This window comes from Vicugna pacos, unplaced genomic scaffold (assembly GCF_048564905.1).
Source record: "Vicugna pacos unplaced genomic scaffold, VicPac4 scaffold_19, whole genome shotgun sequence".
NCBI classification, from domain to species: domain Eukaryota; kingdom Metazoa; phylum Chordata; class Mammalia; order Artiodactyla; family Camelidae; genus Vicugna; species Vicugna pacos.
In genome coordinates, this window is record NW_027328740.1 from 29,306,978 (window position 1) to 29,323,992 (window position 17,015).

Here is a 17,015-nt window from a genome sequence, read left to right on the forward strand (position 1 = left end):
AATAATTTATAATGCAATCTAATCTAAAAAGTGGTTGGAGTCACTATGCTGTACATCTGAAACTACACAATATAGTACATCTACTGTACTTCAATTAAAAATAAAACATCTCATGTATAATTTAGTCCTTTTTCTGCTGATAGCATCTTCCTTTAATATTGTTTCAATTTTACTCTTTACCTTTTATGAATACTGACTCAAATTATTTCTATTTCTGTTGTGAACATGTTACCAGATTGATGTACCTATATTTATTGCAAGTGAATTACTATTTTTCTCTCTTTATATCATATAAAATAGAAGCATTTAAAAACACACCGAAAGAAACTGTTGCAACTTTCTCATGGTCTCTGCTTAGTATTTTGTTCAATATTATGCATATATTTGCATTTTATTTTTCTTAGAATAGCTCTTTCCTGAACCTCTTGTAAGGTGTCTCGGTTTTGTTTTTTACATCTCATTCATGTTTCTTTGTCTGATAAAGTCTTTATTTTCACTTTACATATAAGTGATAACTGTGCAAGTTAGAGTGTACTTGGGTGGGAGATTTCTTATTTCAGTAGTTTGAAAATGTCTTTTTAATTACCCTCGGCGTATGTTTTCTGCTCAGCAATCTGCTGGTAGCCTGATGGGGGTTTCTATGCAGATTAACATAACTTTTCTTGGCTGATTTTAAAATTTTACTCTGTCATGAACTTGCCAATTTGCATATGACGTATCTTGAAGAAGGTCTCATTGTCTTAAAGTTATTGGTGTTTTGTTGGCTCACGGAATTGTATATCAGTTCCTTACCCAGGTTCAGAAAGTTATCAACTATAACAACTTTAAATATACCATCAGCTGCCTTCTAACTTTCTTCTCCCCCCAGGATTTCACTCTAATGTGCACTTCCTGAAGAAGTCTGATGGCTATAGTAGAATTTCCTCACATTTTAATATCTTGAATCTCTGCCCTCTCCTATCATTTCTTGTTTTGTATTGGTGACTTTGCTAATATCTCTTCCACAAGGCAGTCTTCTTCCAATGCTTTCTGTTGCATTCTTCATATCACTTATTAAGTTCATCTGGTCCTCTAATAATGTTTGGTTGTTTCATAGTTTCGGTCCCTTAGGTAATGTATACCTTATCAACATTTATTTTATTCCTGAGCTCACTAAACTGCTTTCTGAGTTTTGTTTTTTATATTCAGTTTTTGTATGGCATCTCTTCGGATTCTCTATTAGTTATACGGCAATATTCCATGACTTTAAATTTGTTTGCTGCAGTGTTGATGTTTGAGTGTGTGTGTGTATGTGTGTGTGCATTTGCCTGTGCATGTGTGTCTTTGTCTGTGTCAGTGTCTGTGTGTGTGTATCTGTGTGTGTGTGTGCCCTATAATGTTACTGTGATTGATCATGGACCTGGTAAATTATTGCTCTGATGACACTAAAAAACAGATTGGGTTTTGGAGTCCTTGCTTTTGTTTTCTGGTAGTTTGCAATATTGCACAATATTTGGTTTTGCTTATCTTAGCTACCTCTGAAAATATTTCAAAATGGCACATTCCAGTCGCTACTGTCTGGATAAAAGATTGCTTACATTGTCACTTCTTTCACTTCTTTGGTAGTTAATGCCACTTTTGTCACTTGGCCGGTGAACCCTTCCTTTTATCTGATATCCCTTAAGAATCAGTGCACACATTGAGGAAAGGTGTAAAGACAGGTGGGTATTTGGAATCAGGCAACTGCCTTTGCCATGTAGAATGTTGTAAGGTACATTGTCTCCACCACTGTGAATGGGAAGTAGGGAGAGTGTCATGAATGTCTGAGTGTCAAAAGGTTGGAAATTCTGTCTCCAATTTGGCTCCCTCCAAGTTACCTGTAACCATTAGTACTGGTGCAGTTGGAGGCTGATGCTGTGTGAAACAATGAGACCCTGTTTCTACTGGGAACTCTGAAACTCTGGGCTCAGATACCCTAGTAAGTTGTCCATGGTCGCAGGCACAAACTCTGCTCTTCCCTCAGTTCAGCCACCTTTATGTGTTTTAGCCCACCAAACGTCAGCTGTACACATGTGTTCTGGAGTATTGTTTTGTGTTGTAGTTATTTTTCTTGAGATGTGATCGTTTCACTGAGTGTAGATTAAAGGGGAGAGACAGAAATACTTGAAACATGTCACTCTTTTCAAAGAATATACTTTAACGTTTAAAACCTTAAATTCTAATAAGGACATTATGAGAACAGTAAAGAAAGTGAACAAATCACCTCCCTTAATATCAGAGTACTACAAAATATTTTGTTATTCCTGGGATTTTTCTTCAATTTTTTCCCACATGCATGCACATTTTAGTATAATATATGCCTATAATCTCTTTAAAATCATTTAAATTATTAAAATATTTCTCTGTGCTGTAAATATAGCCCTGTTGGTTCTCTAGTTTATAACTAGTACCTTGCATATTTCTGTCTTCCACATCCTCCTTCCCTGTCCCCAGTGGAAACCACTACTTGGTACACTACACATATATATGTGAGTCTGTTTCTATTTTTTTATGATTATTTCTCTTATATCTTTAGTTTCCTCATGAAAGTGGTAACATAGAGTGTTTTTCTCTGTATGACTTATTTTGCTATGTGCAACACTATCTGGCTCCAGTCACATTGTTCCAAATGGCAGAATTTTATTTTTTGATATGACAATGACTAAGTATTTATTATGTTATCTATATCTCACATCTACTTCAGCCAATCATCTGTTGATGGGCAGTTGATTTGTGCTTCTATCCTTGGCTATTATAAATGATGATGTTAAGAACTTTGGGGGTAATATAGCCTTTAAAGTTAATGTTTACATTTTTTTCAGATTTATAACAAAAACTGGAATTGTGGCTACATATAATGTTTCTATTTCTAGTTTTCTTAGCACTGTCCACACTTTTATAATAGTGGAGGCATCAATTTATATTTCCACCAACAGTGTACCTGGGTTCCCTTTTATTGACATTCATACTAATGTTTGTCATTTGAAGAATTTTTTTAATAGCCATTTTGGTTGCTGTGACATTATATTTCATTCTGGTATTGATTTATGGTTTCCTAATGAATAGCAACGTTATGTTTCTTTTTATGTCATGAAAATCATCCACATGTATGTTTTTGAAAAGTTTCCATGAAGATCCTACAACTGTTTTTAAGTTGTGGTCTTTGTTTTTTAAATAATGAGTTTAATATGCTATATATACATTATGGATATTAACACCTTGTTGGTTTCATAGTCTGAAACTATTCCTTCTATTCTATGTGTTGTCATAAGTCCTGCTGAAGATTTCCTTTGCTCTGCAAAAGATTTTGCATTTCACAATTATACAAGAAGTGGAATCACTGTATCATATATTACATCTATTTTTTCCTCAGTATAATTAAAAACAGTTATTGTTAGTTTTCCTTTTTTTGTTGCTTAGTAGACAAATAAAAATACATATTGCAAAGATTTATCACAAAGGCACTTCTGCTCTTGTTCTTCTTCAGAGATTGTATAGTTTCAGGTTTTACATTTAGGAAATTAATCCATTTCTATTTTATTTTTTATTCTATGGAAGGAATTGCTCTTACATCTAACTTTTACATGTAATTTCCAGTTTTCCCAAAACTACTTGTTGAAGAGACTGCCTTTTTTCCATTGTATACCCTTGTCACCTTCATTATAGACTAATTGACCATATGTGTGTGTGTTTATTTTTGGACCCTTTATTTTCTTCCATTGATTATGTGACTCTATTGGTGATATATTTTGATGTTTTGATTACTGTAGCTTTGTAGTATGTTCTAAAGTCAGGGAGGATAATACTCACAGCATTGTTAATTTTTCAAGGATAATTTTTGAAAATTTGTGCCTTTCAGAATTTAGTGTAAATTTTATTATTATTCTCCTTGTTTTGTGAAGAAACATATGGATTCTGTGAGAACAGAAATTTACTAAAAAGAAAAACATGAGAAAAATTGTAAAGTATGGAGGATAAATCATACAACATTAAACAACCAATGGATTGCTGCATAAATCAAAGAAAAAATACAAAAAGAAATATAACAACAAAAACAAAGTTCATGTGATATAGCAAAAGCAGTATTAATAGGGATGCTTAGAGCAAAACAATGCCACTTATACAAATAAGAAATATCTCTCTCTTATAACATAATCTTACAAAGGATGTAGCAAAATAATAAACAAACTTGTTAGTAGAAAGAAAGATAGCTGAAAGATCAGAACATAAATACATAAAATAAAGATTAAAAGTAGAAATATCTAAAGAAACTACGTAGTGGCCTTTGAAAGATAAATAAAACTGATAAAATTTAATGAGACTCATGAGCAAAAAAGAGAGTGCAGGTTAAAATGCTGCAAAATAAATGAGAAGTTACAGCTTATGTCAAAATAACAGAAAGCATCATAAGATGATACAACAAACTATATGCCAATTAAAATGGAATCCCTCGAAGAAATGGACAATTTCCTAGAAAGAACTTATATCCAGAATGGAATGAGAAATAGAAAATATTAACTGATTATCACTAATGAAATTGAATAAGTAATTAAAAAAAATCCCCCAAGAAACAAAATTCCAGGCCTTGACAGTTTCACAGGTGATTTCTGCCAAACATATAGAGAAGAGCTATCACCTATACTTCTCAGAGAATTCCAAAAATTTGCAAAGGAAAGAAGGCTTCCTACCCCACCTTTCTGTATAACACTATTATTAAAACAGGAACAAATATTTCATAAAATTACAGTTTAAATACAACTGAGAAGCATACATGCAAAAATGATCAATAAATATTAGCAAAGCAAACAAAACATTAAAGGGATTATACAGTATGATTAAGTCCCTTTTATCCCAGGGATGCAAAAGTGATTCATCACCCAGAAATTTATCAATATGATACACCAAACTAACAAATTGAAAAATAAAAATTATATGGTAACCTCAAAAGTGTCATAAAATGTTTTGACAAATTCAGTATCTATTTATGATTATATTTCTCCTCAAAATGGATATGAGGAAACATACCTCAACACATTTAAGGTTGCATATGACAAGAACTCAGCTATCATGACACTCACTGATTAAAAGCTGAAAGCATCTGCTGTTAGAGCAGGAAGAAGTCAAGAATGTTCACACTTGCCACTGTTATTCAGTATATTATTGGAAATTCTAGCCATAGCTATCCAAAATAAAAGTAAATAAAATATAGGTATTTCTGAAAAGGAGTACAAGAGTCTGCTTGCAGATGAAATACTTAAACAGAAATCCTAAAAAGGCACCACAATGCTATGAGTGCTTTTCAATGCATTTGGTAAAATTTCAGAATGTAAAATTAACATACAGAAATCTTGCATTTCTACACACTAACAACAAGCTAACAGATACAGAAAGTGAGGGAACTGTCTCATTTACAGTTGCATTACAAAAAAAAACTCAAGAAATGTGTACAACCAAGGAGGTTAAAAAACCTGTACTCAGAAAACTATAAAATATTTATAACAGAAATTGAAGATAATGAAAACAGATGAAAGGATATACTGTGCTCATAGATTAGAAGAAAAATATTGTTTAAATGACAGTACTAGCCAAGAAAATACACAAATTAAATTCAGTGCTTTTCAAAATAAAAATGGCATTTTCAGACACATAAAAAATAATTATTACATTTACATGTAAACACAAAAGAGTTGAAGTCACAAAGAAAAACAAAAGAAAAGATAATGAACAAACTTAAAACACAAACAACTTTGACAAAGAACAAAGAGGATGTAACACTGTCCCTGATTTTAAATTATAATACAAATCTACAGTAATGAATATGGTAGAGGCACAAAACAAACAGAATAATGGAACACAACAGAATGCCTAAAAGTGAAATCAGACAGTTATGGTCATTTAGCCCATTACAAAAAAATGAATATACAGTGGGGGAAAGGTAATCAACAGGCACATGAAAATGGTCAACATGACTAACCATGAGGAAAAAGCAAGACCATAACTCAATGAGATATTATGCCACTCCTGTCAGAAAGACTATGATCAAAAAGGTAACAAATATAAATATTGGTGAGGATGTAAGAAAAATCACCCTGCTGCTCTGCTTGAGTGAATTTAAATTTGTGCTGCTTCTGTGGAAAACAGTATGGAGTTTTATCTAAAAATTAAAAATAAAATATGAACCAACATTTCCATAACTAGATACTTATTCCAAGAAAATGAAAACACAAATCAGAAAAGATAAATTCAACCCTATATTCACTGTGGCATTATTTACAATAGCCAGGCTATAAAAGAAAATTAATTGCTTTTCAATAGATGATGGATAAAGAAAATGTGTGTTTATAGTATATATATCTACCCAACTATTAACTGCAGATTTATCTATATTTATATATATATGCACACTAAACTTATATATATATATATGCACTCATACCCATAAAAATACAATGGGTTATTACTCAGCTATAAAAAGAATAAGTTCTTGTCATTTGCAACAAATGTGTAGACCAAGAGTGTAATATGTTAGGTGAAAGAAGTCAGACACAGGAGGACAAATGCAGAAAAGTTTTACTCATATTTGGAATTTAAAGAAATGAACATAACAAAACAGAAAAGAATTTATATATATAGAAAGCAACAGGTTGCTCAAATGAAGGAGGGAAATGTGGTGAAGAAAAACAAATAGTTGAGAAAAATTAAGAGAGAAATTTTTCCAGTTGCAAATTAAAATATCAGGGACAAGAAATTTACTGTGTGGGGAATAGTCAATAACTATGAAATATCTTTAAATAGCAACTATCAAAACTAGATTTATCTTTTGATCAGTTTGAAATGTATTAAAAATAGCAAAAATTATGTTATGTAAGAGAAACTCACACAGAGTTATAGATTAAAGTGCACTTCAAAAACAAACAAACACACTTATAGAAAAAACAATTTGATTTGTAGTTAACAAAGGCAGTATTTGGGAAAGGAGAAATTGATTAATGCACTCAAAAGCTAAAAAACTCTAGCCGTAAAATAAACCTGTTCTAGGGATGCCCCGCAATAACATGAAAATTACAATTAATACTGCTTTATGTTCTATATTAATGTTGTTAAGTGGGTAGACCATAAGATTTCTCATCACAACCAAAAGACAAATTGTATTTCTTTAAAATTGTATCTAAATAAGATAATGAATTCTCCCTAAACTTGCTATGATATTTATTTCTTAATACTTATAAATCAAATCAATATCCTGTGACCTAAACTTACACAATGTTTTATGCCAATTATATGTCAATAAAGCGGAAGTAAAAATGGAAATTCAAAGGTCATGATTTCCCATGACATTTTTCATGATTCGTTTTGCGGCAAGTAAACTTGAGTCATGATATACTTATCCTAGGTAAAGACACTAATAAATAAGTGATTCAAATAAATTATACATAAAGATACTAATAAAATTAGGATTTTACCATGCTTTAAGCTTTCTTCATGTTAACAGCCCACTGCTTCTTTAGGTATCAAAATTTCACTCTGTGTATTCATCTGATATTAGGGAATGGATACAAATTTAAAACTGGCTGCTCCTGCTCTGAGTGATAAAGTTCAATGTCTGTGACCAATGGTCTCATCTCCCCGACAGCATCTGTAAGAAATGATTATGCTAGGTTGCTAAAAGTCTCAGCATGGTAAAATCTAAGGACTCCTACAATTCTTAACTGTTTTGCAATGGGAATGCAATACTGACAAAGACTTGATTTTGGATAACAATGTGGTGTTTTCTCATGGTTGCATTAGGGTATGTGAGGATAACCCCTCAGATCCACAACAAATATTCTTGCTCAAGTGCTGGTCCAAGAAGTGCAAATTTCTGCATTACTAGGACTGAGGACTGCTCTCAAAATGATGACCATGCTCACTGTATTCCAGGTAGTACAAGGAAAAAAGTTTATTGCAATTTCAAGGTGAACGGGAATAAGTCAGTGATTCAGTCCCTATAAATTAGTCAACGGGTGTTCAAAGCCAAAGTAAGTTGTGTCAACAATGAGAATTAAAAGAAAAAAAAAAACTTAAACATAAGTTTAAATTAAAAAGAAGACACAGTCCAGTGCTGGGCTCTGGGGGCTGCAGAATGTATATGCCTCAGTCCAATTCAAGGATTCAGTGGCTTGGCCCTAGCATCAGCTCTGGATTCAATGAACAGGTAACAATTAGTATACAGGGAAAAATATAATCTACCTCTCCCTAATCTGAAGAAAATCTGGTGGTTCAATGAAACTCTTATCTCACAGACATTCTGACAGGTGCAGAGGAATAACTCACTGATGACTCAACTAAGACAAACTTAGTTACTGCTTAACAATCCATCTTCACACACACACAGTGGTAGAGAGATTTGTAGTATTTAATGGGAAGAATTCATTGGGCAGAGCTCAGAGTATAATTTTCAAAGCACGAGCCAACTTTTGACATTGGCCAATATTCTAGCTTTTCTCAGGTAGAAAACTACAGATGGACAAACAAATAATATTCTTCCTTAGAATTTCTAACTTTGAAAGTAAACTGTAGCCTTTGACTTATCAGTATAGAACCTTGTTAAGATGATCACGCTAAGACCCACTGTCTGATAAGAGAGCTGGAAATTAGCTGCTGAACCAGCCCATCTGAACCCCAGACTGCTAATGTAAGCAACAACATAGCCACCATCAGAGTTGAGCTGACAAATTTAAAACCGTGATGTTTCTGTTGTAGGAAACACCACTGCTCTCCAGACACAGTTCTCCTGCTGCAAGTGGGGTCTTTTATTCTCTTGGTGAAGGTCATATTTACAGGATGTTGTTAGAGATTACCCTGGCCAATTTGCCCATTCTCCAGATTATCAAAGGCTTTCTTCACAAATGGAGACACATTTTCGGACACAATGTTACCATTTCAGTCTTATCAGATGACACTAGCTGCATCATTGTGAGTAAAGGCCTTAGGATCCCTGAACTTGCCTACAATTTTTCCAGCATTTCAGGGCATTTCACATTCTGAATATGCTTCACCTTTTATTTAAAATTAGTGGGAAATAGTCAAAGTCTTCCATGAATATTTTATATTTCCTAATATCTGCAGAAATTTGGTATTCTTGCAGTTGGAAAATTTTTAATTCCACCACCCTCACCTCCTTCTAGTCCACATAATTTAGATTGCAATTTGGTTACTGAATACGAGAACCACAACCAAGGGGATATTACCACTTAGATACTTACTTTGTGAAGGTTAGAAAGGGCACAACTTATTTGGTGTGTATAAACCTACATTAAATGTTTGCAAAGGCACTGTCTCTTCTGGACAAAGCTCTGATTCTAAGAAGTATATTAATAATAAGTCAGTATAGTTATTGGTATGGGGAAGAGAGTCAGCTGTTTTGTGGTGGGTGGGTGATGAAGAGACAGGAACAAATCCAGCAAATGTGAATGGATTGCTTTATGCCTCTGCAGGCGTGAATTAAGAAGTAAATATTACTTTGTCTCCTGTACCTAACTCCACTTACTGTCTTGATTGACTTGTCCTTGGGCTATGAAAGATCTAGTTTGCGGTGAAGACCATAACGAAATAGTTTGAAAACCATGAGAGTTTTCTTGTTTCAGGAAAGTAGATATTGCTTAAAGTCAACATGTGTTTTTCATTCACTTAATACAAAAATGCATCCTGTGACATGTGTTGTGCTTACTGTGCTGGTATCCAAGTTAAACAAGGAAAGGGGGATAGACTGAAAACATCTGGAGGAGGTGGTTTCTGTGCTGAGACAGGGAAAGTCTAAGTAGATAAAAGGAGGACACCCAAAATCCAAGGATGAGCTGGAGTAAAAGTGGTGAGGTTGCAGCTAACATAGTTGGCAATCGTTTGCCTGGATATATTTCCAGATACAGTGAAACATAAAGATATACCAAGGTAGTGAGATGCCAGATTTATAAAGAAATGACTAAACCAAGATGAGTTTGTGTGCTTAGAGTTGGAAAGGCATTAAATGCCACCCTGAGGACGTAAGCTTGTCTTTGGCTTGAATATAAAAGCAACATAAAGTATTGACTTGAAAATATAATGTAGACTCTTGAGGGCAGGAAATGAAAGCACCAATTTTAATGCTTTGAAAACAGCACAAAGAAGACCATAGATAAAATTACTTCTTAAATTCTACCACATGCTGAATGTGCCATCTGAGACTACATCATGTGACCTTTATGATTCCAGGGATGACATAATAGAGACCATGATCCCTGGGCCGGTTCCTGCATTTATCTCCTGTTCCAGCCTATCCTATAAACCCTTTTAATACTTTCCAGGATGAACAAGAAACCACTTAGTAATTTTCCCTCTCTCCATGTTTTAGTCTTTTTCCAAATTCTTCCATTTTCTCTTCCTCCTTACAAGAAAGTATTTAAATTTACTCCCATATTTTTCCATCAAATGATCATATCAATCAAATATCTCTTTTTAACTTAAATGTTAATTTAGTCTCCCATTTAATCTTAACCTAATTTAAAAAAATAAGGTTAATACAGGTACACATCTATGCTTCTTGTTCAAATAAGAAAATTGCAGATATCTGTCAACATTTGCCAACATCAATTTTAATCTTTGTTATCCTGCATAAACTGGTAGTCCTCTGGTAGATCCTTTGTAATTAGGATGACGTTCATAAAGTGAAGTTGGCTGATGAGTTGGCCTTGAAAGAGAGGTAGCTGATGTATAAGCTGTCATTGTCACTGGAAACCGTGCATTGCTCCCTGGTTGAAGTTTAGAAAAACGACCTTCTTTGGCAGATATGTTGTGATATCCATTTGGAAAAGCAGAAGTCTCCACCATCAGTCCAAAATAATTACTCTGCATTGGAGACAAGATGGTGTTCTGAGAAGTAGAATTTTTGGTTTTAATGAACTTCATAATAAGGTCATTTGCTTCAGTGTATCTGCTTTGAGTGTGCCAGTGGACAATGTTCAACTGATTTAAAATAGCATGCTGATCTACTGCAATTTGTTCTGGTGGTCTGATGGACCAGAAAAATCACCACTGATCGGGGTAGTTTTATCACCAATTATGTGGCTAGTAGAGGGCTTTCTAATTAGAGGCATTTTTAATTTTGCAAAAGGTAAAAATGCACTTTCTCCACTAGTGTCAGCCACAAAACCAGAATTATGAGTATCCACATTACCCCCTGCAATAAAGTGCTTCTTATTGAAATCTTAAGACAATGAAGATACCAGAGAGGCATTTTTAATCCCAACTCTTCTTTTTATTCTGATTAAAACCTGGGGAAAGACTCGTTTAAAATTTGAATTATGGTAGATCTGCAGCTACAATCAAAGTGAAAAATTTTAGTAATATTTTAAACCAAAATACAAGACTACAATAAGCCTAACGTATAAAACATCAGATTTCACATTTACAATGCACAGATAATATCATGAAAATATGAACATTGCTATTTTTTAAATTTCCTTATTTGTAAAATACACATATAAGTAGTATAGTCATCAAATTAAAGAAGTTAGCATTTGCAGTAACTGTGAATGCCACTTTTCACAAGCAGCTTTAATACCTTTATATAGATTTCTGATAAGATTCATAGTTGCAAGCAAAGTTTCTCTGAATCTTGAATACATATGGCACTGTCCTCATTTTTAGAAAAAATAAAGAATTTAAGACTTGGTAATTTTATACAGTTTTCAAAATCTAGCTTTAAATATATATTACCATAGACTGATGTACAACATAAATTTTCATATATAAGTTACCAAGTGGTTACTAAAATTTCTGAATACCTTGCTTAAAACAGAGACTTCTTTTCCTTGTGCCAGAAAGTCAGCTAGACAAGCAGATCTTTGAAAATTCTGCCTCACTTTACTAAAACCATAAAGGTTAAGCTGTCTAACTAAACTTTTCATACTTCCAGTTTAAATATTCTGAAAGGGGCCTTTCTTTCCAAAACTACCTTCTTAAAGACATCTTCATCAATCACTATGGAAGATCCATTATCATCCCACCAGATGGATTGATATTGGTCACTCCTAGCCATTTTCCAGAGTTTTCTTGGAAATCTCAGAGAACGAAAATCATTATCTTCATCTGGTTCTGAGACACAATGTGTGTAACATGGTCTTTTTATCAAAGATTCTTCAGACAAAGTCTGAAAAGCATTTTCTTCAATCATAGACCTTAAGTCCAAGTCCCCAGAGAATGTTTGATCACACAATAGAGATCTACCAGAGTTACCTGAAACAGTTGGTCCATCTTTATGAGACACATCTTGAATTTCTGAAGAAACATGTGTCATCTCAAATAACTTTTTCTACAGCTACTTTTATAATCTGCATGATTTTGAGCACTGCAGGTTCAAATGCTGATTTGGCAAGCCTGCACAGATAAACTGCTAGGCAATCACAATGGTTCTCAACCTGAGTAGCTGTGTCATCACAATACGACTGGTATCCCAGCAACCCAAGTGTAAAATTCCGCCAGTGTTTACTTCTCATTCATCCAGTTAAAATGAAACATAAATGTTGCTTATTTTTATAGTGTGATCTGCAAATATTATCCCCACAAAATCTTTTTAAATAATATAATTTTGGGGTCTATGAAATAAAACCAATCTCCATACTTTTGTACACAAATTTATACTAGATTGGTGAACAGAGAATAAATAATGCAAAAAAAATAATTTTAAAGTTTTGGAAGTTAAAGTGAAATTTGTGTAAAACCTCTACAGAAAATGTGTAACAATTTCAATATCATTTGTTATTAAAATTAAACATAATTTGATTCGGAAATGGAAGTATGTATTTATCTGTGTTCTTTAAAATAAGTAGCTGTATATTCAAAATATGAGAAAAATAAATATCAGTTTATTTGGAATGTTAATAAATAAATTGTAAATATTTATAAAATAAAATTTTATTTATATAATCAATCAAATTTAAGAAATCCCAAAGGGGGAAATTTTTGTTTTAAATTGTAATTCAGTGGTATAAGTAAAACAAATATAATTTAATATTCTGGTATAAAAAGTACAAAAGAGACAATCTTATTGTATATTTGAAAAAGTTTATTTTTGCCATTCTTTCAGTCAGAGGTTTTTCAGTCCCTAGAAGGAATAAATTTTCATGTCATCTGTATAATCCATACTCTTGTGGCTTCTGTTATGTGTTCCAAAATGCTGTTGATAAATACTCTTATGTACAAGATCCTGGGTTCAATAAGCAGTGCCTCCATTAAGGGGCAAACAAACAAACAATCAAAAAACAAAGAAATAACAGTATATGTGGTTTGGGGTGGAAAATACCAGGTAATGCATTTTAGGAAGCAATATGTTTCTCAGTCTTCAAATAGTTGGCATTGTTTATATAATACAGCATTTTAAGGCAAGTGTTCTGTTCACTAATTGTAAATGATAGCTATGTTCTGTATCAGTAAACTGATATAACTGGTATTATATATTATATATAAATCCAGTATAACTGGATTTATACCAAAATTTATATTATTTATTTCAAAATAAATTCCATTAAGGATAAGCCAAATTCAAAATGACAGATATAATTTTAAGTAAATAAATGTAAAATCAAGCTGTAATGTAAATTCTTACTTCAGTATCTGTAAATTCCATTCTAAATAAATATTAGCAACCTGAATTCATGGCATATTATATGTATTATAAACTATAGTTAAGTTGGATTTAGTCTTGATTCATAAATATTATTTAACATACGCAGATTATTATATGTGGTAACATCCTATAAAAAACAAAGAATTGAAAAATTACAATTTCAAGAAATGTAGGAAATTTATTGACAGAACTGATCTTAACTATTTTATTTAAATATTCTTTACAAATTCGCTCTATATAGAAGTTAACTAAACAAAATAAAAGCCATATATGAAAAACCCATGAGTAACATCAAGTTCAATGTTAACATACAGGAAGGTTTTCCTCTGGTACAGTAATAAGAAAAAGAAGCTCATTTTCACACGTCCTAAATTACACTACTAGAAGTCCTAGCCAGAACATCTTGTCAAGAAAAAATATAAAAGGTATCCAACTTGTAAAATTCAGTAAAGTATTTACAGATGACATAATTATACATTGATAGAAAACTCCATAGACTCCTCCAGTGACTGTAAGAAATAATGAACAAACTTAGTATACTTGCAGAATACAAAATCAATATACAAATATCCGTTGCACTTTTATATAGTAACGACACATTATCAGAAAGAGAAATTAGGAAAACACTTGTGTGTAAATCTATACCAAAAAGAATAAAATAGGAATACATTTGTTAAGTGAAATAAAAGATCTAAACATAGATCTATAAATTTCAGGTGTAAGAAATATAAGTAAATTAATTAAATAGAAAGATATTCTGTGCTCATGGATTGTATACAATGTGAGGAAATATTGTAATCTATCTTTTCAATATTCAATCTCCACAGCACTAATTATTGAGGAGAATATGTTTTCTTCATTTTATACTCTAGCTTTCTTTTTCATGGGTTAATTCATCATAGGTGTGAGGGATTATATCTGGTTGCTCTACACTCTTCTATTGATTGGTGTCTGTTTCTGAGCCAGTATCATGTTGTTTTATTTACTAAAGCTTTGTAAGAGTGTTTAACATCAGAGAATTTTACACCATGACATTTAATACACTTTTTCAAGATTATTTTGGCAACTCATGATCTTTGTGGTTACATATAAATTTTGATATTATTTGTTCTATATAATGGAAAAATCTCATAGGTATTTTGACATGAATCAAACTAAATGTAGATTCCCTTGGGTAGAATGGTTGTTTCAACCACATAGATTCACATCATTAACATAAGAGATCTTTTCATTTCTTTGGATCAGTTTTAATTTCCTTCACTAATGTTTTCTGTTTTTTAACGTATACGCTTTCACCTTATTTGTTAAATTCATTTCGAGGTGTTCTTTTCATATATATATAATTATATGCATAATATATGTAAACTCGTTTCCTACACAAATACAGCCGGCAGAAGGCAGTGGCAAGACCTATTCAAATTACTGAATGAAAGAAAGCTGTAATCAAAGATACTTTATCAAGCAAGGCTATCTTTGAGAATAGAAGGAGAGGTAAATAACTTCCACACAAGCAAATACTTAAAGAATTTGGCAAGAGAAAATGAAATAATGAAAGATCTACTCTAAATACAAAAGAAGCAGGATGCTATAGAAAAGAGAAAGGCATAATTATAAAGGCAATATCTTCAGTGACTTACAACAGAATATATAAGATGTTCTAAAAGAGAACATCAGAATTTTTAAGGGTCACAGAATGAAACAGGACAATACAGCGTTTTTATTTCTTGTTTCTCTTCTCTGTAGGATGGGTAAGAGTTTGTATTCTTATCAGTTAAAATAAACAGATACATTATGGGTAAATATAAATACACAACAAGGTAAACATAAGTCAAAATCTTACAATGAAATCACAAAGCCATAAAGAAACCAAGATAATAAAAGAAAACTATCAAGCCATAAAAAGAAAAAGAAATGAACAAAAAGGAAATACCACATCAACTGGAAAATGAAGTTCAAAATGGAAATAAACACCAGTCTATCAATAATTATCACAAATGAAAATGGAATTAATGCTTCATTCAAAAGATATATAGTCAGATGGGATAATATAACAAGACCCTACATAATGAAGCATACAAGAGACCCTATTTAGTAAGTGGAAAACACAATTGGAAGTGAGAAGATGGAAGAATATATTGCATGCAAATACACATGACCAGAAAGCAGGACTAGCAGTTCTTACTTCACAAAAATAGACTTTACAAGAAAGGTCATAGAGAAAGATAAACAAGGACATGATATAATGATTAAAAGAGCAATAGAAAATGAGTGTTTTATACTCATTAATACATATGCACTCAATATAGGAGCACCTAAATAAATAAAGCAAATACTAATAGATAAAAAGAGAGAAATCGCTGGGAACACAATCACAATAGGATACTATAACACCCCGTTACCATCACTGGACGGGTCTTTCACACAGATAATTAATATGGGAACAAAGATACTAAAAGACATGATAAAATAATTGGAGATGGTTGATACTTCCAAAAGAGTACTTCTCCCAAAAACAGAATATACATTCTTTTCCAATACACATGGAACATTTTCAAGGAAAGATTATTAACTCAGGCACAGAAGAAGCCTCAAAAAATTTAAAAAGATAAATATTATTTCAAGCATCTTTTCTGAGTATAATACTATGAAACTAGAAATAAATCATAGAAAAACAGGGAGAAGAAATGACAGCATCCAGATTAAAAAACATGGTACTATAACAAAGGAGGGAGTTGATGAAATAAAAGAAGAAATTAAAAAATATCTTGAGAAATATGACAAAACACTTCACAAAGTCTATGGAATACAGTTAAAGCAGGTTTAAGAGGGAAGTTCTTAGTGACAAAGCCCTCCTCAAAAAGAAGTACAGTTTCAAATAAATAATGTGAAGTTCTATGTAAACTAATCATGAAGAGTAGAGCAAACAAAACCAAAAGTCAGCAGAAAGGGGGAAAAAGTAAAGCTCAAGGAGGAAAGAATTGAAATAGGGATTAAAAAATAGAAAAAAATCAATCAAATTCTTTTTTGAAACTTTAAACAAAATTGACAAATCTCTCGGCAGTATCACCAACAAGAAAAGAAAGAGAACCCAAATAATATAAGAAATGAAAATGGAGAAAATACAAAGAGTACAACAAATTTACAAAATATCATAAGGAAATATCAAGAGCAACAGTATGGAAACAAACTGGATAACCAGGAAGTAATGGAGAAGTTTTTGGCAACATTCAGTCCACCAATATTGCATCAAGAAGAAATTAACCATTTGAACAGACAGATTACTAGAAATGGAATACAATTATCAATACAATAAAAAATATCTGCAAACAAAATTCAGACCCAAATAGCTTCACTG

General features: G+C 32.2%; 1 long non-coding RNA gene across 1 annotated transcript; it reads right to left on the reverse strand.

The window, feature by feature from the left end:
- Window positions 1-10,608: 10,608 nt before the first annotated feature.
- On the reverse strand, window positions 10,609-12,465 carry LOC140693245 (uncharacterized). The gene is made up of 2 exons (XR_012068970.1): window positions 12,271-12,465; window positions 10,609-10,881 (listed from the first exon to the last, which is right to left on the reverse strand). It is a non-coding gene; the product is annotated as an uncharacterized lncRNA (long non-coding RNA).
- Between the last annotated feature and the right edge of the window lie 4,550 nt (window positions 12,466-17,015).